Genomic DNA, 10,000 nt, shown 5'->3' with positions numbered 1-10,000 from the left:
ATTCCTTAGTTCTCGGAGACAATTTCATTTTAAATAGCTTATTTCCATAAGCAGAGCATGAAGCAATTTCACTCAACCTGACAAATAAGTAAGGCCAAGGATGTTGCATTTAAAATTCAGAGATAACTAAATAGAAGAAAAATTATATTTAGACATGATAGGACCTGGAAACAGGTTCCCTTCCACTCTTACGCTGAAGCTAAACAGCCATGATATGATCAAACAAGTTTTCACTTCTGCCTTGTAAATAAAATCAAAGGGCAACAGTCCTTTTTCTCTGACGTCTGTAGTTAATAAAGAAAGAATAAACATTACCTACTCTTACATGAGGAGGGAGGAGGAGACAACATTTCTTAATCTCTTTCCAAAGAGGATTAATCTACAGCATATTTCCACCCCAAATACTAATGAAAGGAAACGTTTTTCCTGCAGTTTTCTGGAGGGGGTGTTCTAACATATCAAAGCCTCTCGTGCGAGCGAAGTTCACCCGAGTGCGTTACGAAGCCCGTAGCCTTCAGGTGCGATGCCACGCCGAAACGCAAGCCGGAGCTTCGGCTGCACGGGGGGGAAGGAGAGCTTCTACCCTGCAGGTGAAAAACAAGAGCTCGCAACATCTCTTAGGGCCCATATATCTGAGGGATACCAAGTGCCTCACAACCACGAGTTCATTAGGGCTTACAACACCTCTATAAAGCCAACGAGCTGTTACTACTGCAGCTCATAGGGTGCAGGGAGGCTAAAGCCCCCACTCATCAGAGTTTAACGTGGATGGGTGTGATGGAGCTGAGCGTGTGTTGAAGCATTTACCGGTTGCCAGCTAATGTAACTGGAAAAGCCAAGGGGAGAGGTGGGATAAGGCGCCCACATCCCTTGCCATGCCTCTGAGCCACTCGCCCACCCGCGGGAAGGGAACAGGACAGGGAAGCTATTTTCAGCCCAAGTATCTGGAGCTTATAAACACCCGCTGAAAACGCAATGCCTTATCAAAACAGGTGAGAGCCAATGCCCGCCGACGTTCCCATTCCTCCAGAGAACTCAGCCACGAGGCTGCTTTTTTAATTATTATTTTTGAGCAGAATATTTACATGTCTGACTCTAAATAGGCTTCGGCATTTCTGCAAAAGGACCAAATGCACGACCTCGCAATCCTGAAGAGCAATGGGATCAGCCCGGCTGCCCTCGCCTTTCCTCCAGAGGGGCATCTGTAGCAAGGCAGGCAGACCACAGGGAATGGGTTTAGGAGGGACGGACCCTTACAAATGCATATTTTCTCCAAGGAACCAGAAAGGAAGAAGATCGCTACGGCAAAAAGGCCGAGGAACAAAAGAAGTGCCCGGGCAAGACCCAGCGAGAGGAAGCGAGGATGAGCAGAGCCTGCAGAAGGGTTTACGTTGCCTTTGAAGAGAAATATTCACGCTGTCAGGTAAAACTGAGAATCTAACCCGTGGGAGGACAGAAGATGCTACCTTGAAGAATCTGACTATTACAGGATTAACAGCTACAATCCCTCCCTCTGAGGACACCGAATGGCAAAATCTGGCCTGAGGGTTTTAGGTGGTGAGGTTTGTCCAGGCGTGTCAGTAGGAACTCTACAACATACAGAGGAGAATACTGTCCAAACCTGTATTATCTAAACATAGGTGTCGTTAAAATATTAAACATTTCTCTTTTTTTTTTTTTTTGGGGGGGGGAATACAGAGGAATATGAAGCCAAAATACACACATTTCTTTTGGGAGTAAAATGTGCCCCTCAAACACTTCAATTCTACTGTACAATGTATTTATACCATGTTTAAAAAACATTTGTCAAGCATATAAAAAACCCCAGAAGTTCACTGTCACACAGCTTAATTCCCTATATTCTGCCTACATGCATATATAGGGCCAGTTTGTTAGGGGGTGGAGGTGTGTAGTAAAGCACAATCTAGCGAGACATGACACCATAACGGTGAACAATAAAAGCAAGCGCAGCATATGTGCTGGACATTTGGTGAAAATAACCCAGCTACAGCTCCGACTTTGGTAAATTTTCCTGTGCAAAAGTTGGTAATTCAGTTTCTGCTGTGATTCAGCCCAGCCAACAATTAGGTTGTTTACAACCTCTCTAATTATTATTTATTTGGGAATTCAGGGATTCTGGAAATGTATCTTTACTTTTCAACTCTCTTTTTCTATAGAACCCAACAAGCTGAAATCTGGGGTTTTTCTTCTTTTCTTCTCTTAATGTTAAGGCTTTTTCTCCGTCTAGCTGCTAAGATTCTCCCTGGCTATAAGATCTGAAATGGTAGCAATAATTATATTTCCTATTTTATTACTCGTAATTGCCCCTTTGATCAGAATCCTATGCCGTTTAACCACATTTATATGGTCATCCTGCACATGGGTTCTAAATACAGAACGAGTCATTTTCCAAGGGAAAACTACAGGAGCTGGGTTTCCCTTTACTGCACACACATGGAATCCCATACATTTGGCACCAATTTAGCTTATTATCATTTCATTCTTCCTTTTTATATTTGTTTCATTGTAAAAGCAATGTAAAGCTCCCCGTTCGCTGGGAAAGACTGCTCATTCCTTCGTATTGGCTTCCTTCATCCAGCCTGTAGAGCATCCACCCAGATTCAATCTTGCCTTTGCAAAAGGAGACACCAACGAACACAAGCAATATCCCACAGCTGGAAGAGCTGAACTATGGGGTCTCTAAGCTTTGCTGAGCATACACGGCAAGCCTTACCTCAGTGTGAAGGCTGGGAAACTTTTCATACATAGCCTTCTTGTTCCTCCCAAAGTCCAAGGGTAAACTCTGTTTGCAAAGAAACAGGCGAGTCTCCCCAGCTGGCAGACTGCCTCCAGGTCGGTCTCTCTCACACAGGCATCTGTGCAAGGAGGACAAGACTGGCTGCCCCATCACTGACAGTTCTGGCCTTGGCCACCAAGCACGCACTTGTTGGAACCACATGAAGAAACCCTCCTTGCTTGTGGCTGGCCTTTGCACGCTGTATCCCTGCAGCAGAAGAGCACAGGGCCAGCAGATACTGCCCTTCTCCTGTGCAAAACAGAAGACCATTGCCTGGGACCATATGGTTGTTAATAATGGTAAAACCCTGACAAACTTCAGAGAACTCAAACAGAGCTGCTTTTGATTTAGGCCATGCACCTGAAAGCAGCATTTGTTTCAGTCAGCTTCCTTAAAGTGATGGTCTCAGGAAACTACATAAGCAGCCCAGCTCAAGAATTTGCAGTTCTTTGGAAAAAGAACATGGTCTTTTGAAAGGCCATCCTTAGGGTAAGTGTTTTATTTGGAGGAGAAGCCAATGCGAAGCCAAATTCAACACAACCAGAGCTGAGGACTTGCACCTGAAGCAGGCGTACGTCGCAGGGAAGAGCCGGTGACCGTGCAGCGTGTGCATACCTACGCTGCTGCTCCATATAGTGCCCAGGTGGTACAGGGATAACAGGAGCAAGGGAAGGGGCTAAGAGTGTGGTTCATCCCGAGTCCTTTTACTAACGGCTTTGCTTGACAGACTTCACTCTTCTGCTTGAAGCATGTTTGTCCAACGCAATTTCACCACATTGCTTTGTCCACTCGGCCAGTTTAGACAGACGTTCATATTCTCCAGTCACAGGAAAAACTGCTGCTGGAAGAGGATACGCGCAGCCAAAAGAACTAGAGGCTTATAGATTAAAGAAACCCTAACAGCTACTTGACTTGTATTATTTTATTTTGTGTACACTCAGGACCAGCAGCAACAGGCAGACTCACCCAGACTTCCAAACCATCACCCTTTTCAGGATGCTCTCCGGGTGAGCCAGCCGCCTGCCACTGGGAACTGCTAGGAGGGTCTCTCAGGCTGGAAAAGGAAAGCATCCATGGGTACTTCCCAGGGTTTCTCATCACAGATACCTGTCCACCATCTACAGCCACGAAAAGATGTGTTTATAAATAGGAACAAACTGACAAGCATGGGGACAGGGAATCTTCACAATCTGAAACTTGCAGTCAACTTGGTTCAGTCAGTCTTGGAAGGGCAACAGCTTGGCACTTGGGTAATTTCAGTGACAGACAACTGTTTTCCTTAGCTATTGGTAAATACAATCACAAATTCCTAGAGCTTTTTCTCTGGATACCAATAAGAGACTCTATGCTGAAAAGCATTACCGAGATAGAGATCAGAGGTCTATTTTTGTTTCTATGTCTTGACGCCCATGACTTTGATGGTGTAAGTATATTAGCATATGATAAATTACTCTTTAATCTGTTGTAGTTGTAATTCTAGAGAGAGGTTCAGTGGCTTTGCTCTCAACCAAAAGTATTTCTGTGAAGAAACACTTGTTTTGCTGGAAAAGGGTAAGAACAAAGCTGTTTGTAAACAAAGCTGTAAAAGGAGAGGTCCATCTCTGATGAAGCCCAAAACTCCCTGAAATAGCTTTCTGCAGAGAGCTACCATTACCCAATGTGAAAAACTTCTTTGAAATCAGCAATCCTGAATTACACAGAAACGCTCAAACAGGCCTGCACAGTACATCGTCTGAACTGGTATCGCTTTTAATTTCCCACCTGATTGGGTTGAAAAGGTTCATGGGTTGGAAAGTGCGGAAGGAGAAACTTACTGAAAATTGCAATCCAGGATCAGATTAAAGAGGGAGGATGATACAGGGAAAATCTTCTTCATAAACGAGTTTCTTTATCCAGAATAAACTCAAAAGGTCCTGTGAGGGGAGGAAGGATATGTGTTTCGTTAGGACAAAGAGAGTAGGAAAAACTGTATCTGAAACCTCCTTTGTCAAGACAACTCTTACAACACAGCTTCTTTAAGGGCAAGGTATTGAAATCACTTTGGAAGAAGTATTTTTGCCTCCCAAGAAGATTAGCACTGAAGTTTCCGCACAGCACACTGTATCGCCGTTACATCCGTGAAACACTAAAAAGCACCAAAAGAGATTCTCTTACCCCACCTCTCAGTCCATCCTACCGTCATCTGACTGCTTGGGCCAGAAATCTCTCCATGACCCAAGAGAGAGATGCTCAGCATGCTCATTCCTACAGAAACTGAAGACACACCACCTTTGCAGCCTATGACGTCCTGAAGCAACACATACATCATCTTCAGAAGAAAGAGAAAGGGTTGAACCAGAGGGAAACTGCTAAAATAGATGAAGTCAAGAACTCTTTTTTCATGAGCTTTAAAGGTGTAAATTATCCAACGTTATACTAGAGTATTTCTGACCTTCTGGCGTTCCTGGGGAGAGCCTGGTCTGCACTGCCCTGTGTTGTGAGAAACCCCTTCTCTCCCCGTGCCCCTGGGTGGAGTCAGCTTGTACGCGGTTTCATCAGCAACCTGAGCAGCTCTGGGCTCTGCGCACAAAGGGCAAGGGAAGGGCTGCTGGGTTTTGTCTCCCATGTGCACTCAGGTACGCACCCCATGACAGCCTCAGAGAAGCAACTAGGGAAGCCTTTCCATTTCTGGGCGCGTTTCGTTTCAGAGGTGGATCCCAAGATTTGACATGGCACTCTGACGTAGTCCACCCTGAAGAACTGGCTGGCATATGTCACCACCTCAACTCTTGTGTTATGGGTAAAAAGCAAGGGCTCTGTGAGAGCCGGGCTCTGCGCTTGTACTTGTCTCCACGGATGCTCTTCCTTGCGCTAGCCATGCGTTGGAGAGGTATACGAGGAGAACTGAAATCCTACATGCCAGCATGGTTGGTGGCCAGAGCAGTAGGTTTGTTGGGAATGATTACCGTGGTTTTAACCCAGAAACAGGGGGTACAAATTCAAGGGGGCAGTTAGATCGCCATCAGGCAGCGCTTCGCTACAGCCAGCATGTGTGCGTGGTCAGGCTACCACGGAACGGCTGCTGGAAAACAAAATGGCATGCGAGAAATGCAGAACTGAGACCAAGTGTAGGCGAGAACCATGAAAATTGATGTCTCATTAAATGTTGGACAGTTGGTAAACAGCGGGCTCTCCCATTTGTTTGCTGCGTACCATAAAGGGGCGGAGGCAGGGGTGACGCGCGTGCTTTGGAAATCGGCAGTTTTTACACTGTTCACCCAGGAAGTTATTAACTTGCATGTTTGTGGGCAACTGCACAAGCTATTTTTGGTCATGGGACCCTGTGTAAGGAAAGGATTGCGAGGTTTTAATAATGATCTTTAGTTAACTTGGTTACCCACACAACAATGGCTTTCCGAGAGGCCAACTGCTGCTAAAACCTTGAGACGGGCTTTACTTCCAGAGGTATTAAACTATGAAAATATCTAACCATAATAGTAAGCAGCTATAAAAAGAGCCCTGTTTATTTCACATGATTTCTTTGTATGCCACAGTGTTATGAGAATACTTTAGCTCAATGACAACATGGTAAATTGGAAAAGATTAACTGTTTAAGTCAGCACTTAGGCAGTTCATTTTTGCTTGGTGTTGGTGACTTTATACTTTCGTAACCCAGGTTTTCACTAGTATCGGCAGGCGTAACAAAGCATAAACGCCTTTTTTTTAAATTTAAATTCAAAATTAACCTGATATTAAGTTCAACTCATGCAGGGGCCAGGAAAGGAGAAATCGGGGATTAAATAGAATGAAAAAACCCCAATAACGCAGACTTCAATTCTGCGCCGCTGTGCGTCACGTAGATAGGTTTGGAGCCCGCATACCCAATCTGAGAAATAATCCGCTATCTCCCATCTCTGTAATATCGTAAATTGTATCCAAGAACTTCTCTGCAACAGCAGAGCATCATAGAATATCCTACAGAGAAGGTCAAACCCTCTTATGTTGTACAATAGGACTACGATGGCGTTTCGGCTTATTCCTGAGAAGTGCCGTAAGGCCTTACTGAACCCCTTCCACTATCAGGGTACACCAAGAAAAAAGGGGAAAAATAAAGACTGCATTTGTTTCTGGGAAGACCCGCACCCCTCCACGGAGAGGACACTTCCACCCTTGTTAATCCCAGCTTCTTAAAGCAACACTCAGTAAGATAATGAATCCTTTAAATGTTACATCTTGTGTCTTGCATTATTGTGGTGCAGCAACTCTCCACATCAAACAGTCATCAGCACTATTACAAAGTGGGCTTATAAGAGACTGGCTGAAAAGGCGCTGTGTGAAAAGAAGTGGAAAATTAAAGCTGAAGCAGTCGAAGAAAGGGCTTAATTTACTGGCATGTACAGTATGCAAATGAGATTACTCTCAGCTTAACTGCATCATTTATGTCCATAATAACGGCATCATCATTACAGGGCTCAAATTAAATTACACCATAATTAGCATATCAAAGTGATTGGTTAAAGTTTAAAACAAATACCCAATTTTGTTAATGAACAGCTGTAATTGTCATGTACACTTCAATGAAAACTCCCTAAACAAATATATGTTTTAGAACAGAGAAAGATTTTGAAGCAGACAGGTCTGCAGCAGAGGTAAATTGCCTAAAAAAGAACGACACAGACTATTCCATTAATGTTAATATATGCTCATCATTTTCAGGTAATAAAACATTCTATCAAAACAAGCCTTCGCTTCGTATTTTTTGCCTCTCCGACTCCTCCGCCACACCGGCAAGTGTCAGAGGGGAGAGGTGCCGGCCCTGCCCAGCCTGCCCCACGCACGGGACATGCACGGCACCGCGGCCCCCACCCACGCGTGGAGAGGGCGAGAAGGGAGGAAGAAGAAGAAGAAGAAGAAGATGTCTTGCTAACTCTACGCTGTAGACCAGGGCTGGAGTAAGCTGATGACATGATAACACATTAGGCAGCCTACAATTCAATTTACTCTAATCTAATCATATCTGCGCAGCAGTTTCAGAGGTGGAACTGCACCAGAGAAGTTTTTGCTGTTCTCGTCTCATTAAAATAAATAGGGAGGTGGGACCGGCGGGGTTGTCGCTCTCAGCCTGACAGGCAGCAACGCATTTCCATAGATCCACCACTGCAAATGTATACAGTAAACATACAGTTAAAACACTCCTCAGGCAGAACGGGCTTTAACACGGGAGCAAGCCCCCTCCGTGGTATTTTAACAGTACAGGTGAGCTCCAGCATGCTTGGGGTCGGTAGGGACCGTAAGGGTACCAGGCCAGAGGAGCCCAGCGTCACCTCGCGCACGCAGAGTAAAATAATCCCTCTATGTCCCCCAAAATGTTTACCCTGATACATTTGATTATGTATTACCAAATATTATAGGAAGGGACACGGGGAAGTATATTTTGTGCTAAAATTGGGAATGCACTTTCAAATATACTTAACAAGGAAATTGAATGTCTTATTAAATCCGTATTATCAAAACACTGTTCAAAAATTTAAAGAAAGTAGCTTTTCATTTTATTCATCGAGGAATCCATTAAAGCCTAAGCTCTGAAGTAGTATGTAAATTATGTGCCTTTCAAGGTAGAGCTAGGGCAAATTCACTCCATCAACTAATGATGAACCTCATTATGTGCAGGGAGTATTCATAATGAGGAAACAAGCCACCCGCCATTCCATGTTCTAACATAAATCCCTGTAAAATGTGAATATCTCCACGTCTAATTAAAGGCTACTAATTCCTATCATCCCCTACATGGCCCAAAAAGCAAAAACTAGAAATGTGTTTAAAAAGACAGCCTTTGATTTTACAAAACACATTTATTTGTGTTTACTACTACTGAGTTGCAACGTTGGTGTTTTTGTTTTTAAGAAAAATCAATCCCAGTTTTACAGGATAAAAGTTTGGGGACACAAAAGTTTATTTACATTATCTGACTTGGTCTTACATTTTAAAAAGAGCTTCTGATTAGCACAGGTCAGGCTGCACAGCTCAACAGAAAAATAAATAAAAAGGCAGAGAAAAGGAATCTCCAGGAATATATAAGAAATAATATTTTAAGGGGGGAAAAAAAAAGAAGGCAAGAAAAGCTTAGCTGTCCAGGTTTGCTCTGGAACTAAGACTTCCTAAAAAAAAAAATAATCTAGAGATCCCACAATAACTGGGGAAGGCAGGCAGCAGAGTCAGGAAGAGGGAGAGCCAATTAAGCAACCAAGTACACAACAGGTATTTAAAAGATTTTTTGAATGATACTCAATTTAGGAAAAAGCTGCTTCCCTTCCGAAATCCTGTAAGAATTAGGGATTGAAGACAATGCTGCCTAATACGGGCTGGAAGAAAAGTGCTCTTCCACAGACTTACCTAGATTAGATATTTATACCTACAAGCGCAGTGTCCGCTCCTACAACCAAAAATGTATTTCTTATTAAGTTACATAATACCCATCGCATCTATCACCGTGAATTCATTTGCTCTTGCACTGAATTATGGATTTGCCCTCTGTACTTCCTGGCATAAAAGTGGACAGGTTTGCCGACTCCCCTGAATGGAAGATGCACCAGTGTTTCTTTTTACTGCTCTGTATTAATATTTTCCTACGTTTTCAAAACAAACCCAGAAGCACAGCAAAACCTAAGAGCATTTCAGTTCCCAGGGAAAAAAGGGGGAAGAAAAAAAAAAAAAGCATCCACTGAAGCTGAATAACATATAGGCTTTAAAGAGGAAAAAAAAAAAAAAAAAGAAATAAAAAAGGTGACATAAAGGGATGGTTTAAGAAATGTGATAACTCCTCGCAGGGCACGAAAGCACTTGGACAGTCGCAGAAGAGGCTGCGGTACCTGCAGATTATGTCAACCGAAAAGTTTAAATCCTCGTGTAAAAATACCCCTCACGTTTCATCCCTAGAAAAGCTTATTTAGAATTCATAGAAATTCATAGCTGCTAAGAGGAATATGTGCACATAAAATCACAAATGTAAAAAAAAAATATAAAAAATCAATATTTAAAAGAATAAAATAGGGTACACAGATTAAAGTATTTTAGCAACGCAAATTTTCTCGAAATAGCAGGGCATTTTACGGGGGGGCGGGAAAGGGGGGAGGGGGATCCGGCTTCTTTAAGTTGCATAAAAATAAAACTACGCTCCATAAAGCTGCTCCCCTGCACGCCCGCTCATTCCTCGACTCCACCGAG

At 43.4% G+C, this 10,000-nt stretch overlaps 1 protein-coding gene across 1 annotated transcript in view; it reads right to left on the bottom strand.

Moving 5' to 3' along the window:
- Positions 1 to 10,000, bottom strand: part of FOXP1 (forkhead box P1) — a 230,729-nt gene that overhangs the window by 194,573 nt on the left and 26,156 nt on the right. The gene's annotated exons all lie outside the window — the stretch shown is intronic.

Source organism: Aptenodytes forsteri, unplaced genomic scaffold (genome assembly GCF_000699145.1).
Source record: "Aptenodytes forsteri isolate BGI_AS27 unplaced genomic scaffold, ASM69914v1 Scaffold53, whole genome shotgun sequence".
Lineage (NCBI taxonomy): Eukaryota > Metazoa > Chordata > Aves > Sphenisciformes > Spheniscidae > Aptenodytes > Aptenodytes forsteri.
Note: the sequence above shows the minus strand (reverse complement) of the source record. Positions and strands in the feature narration are given on the sequence as shown.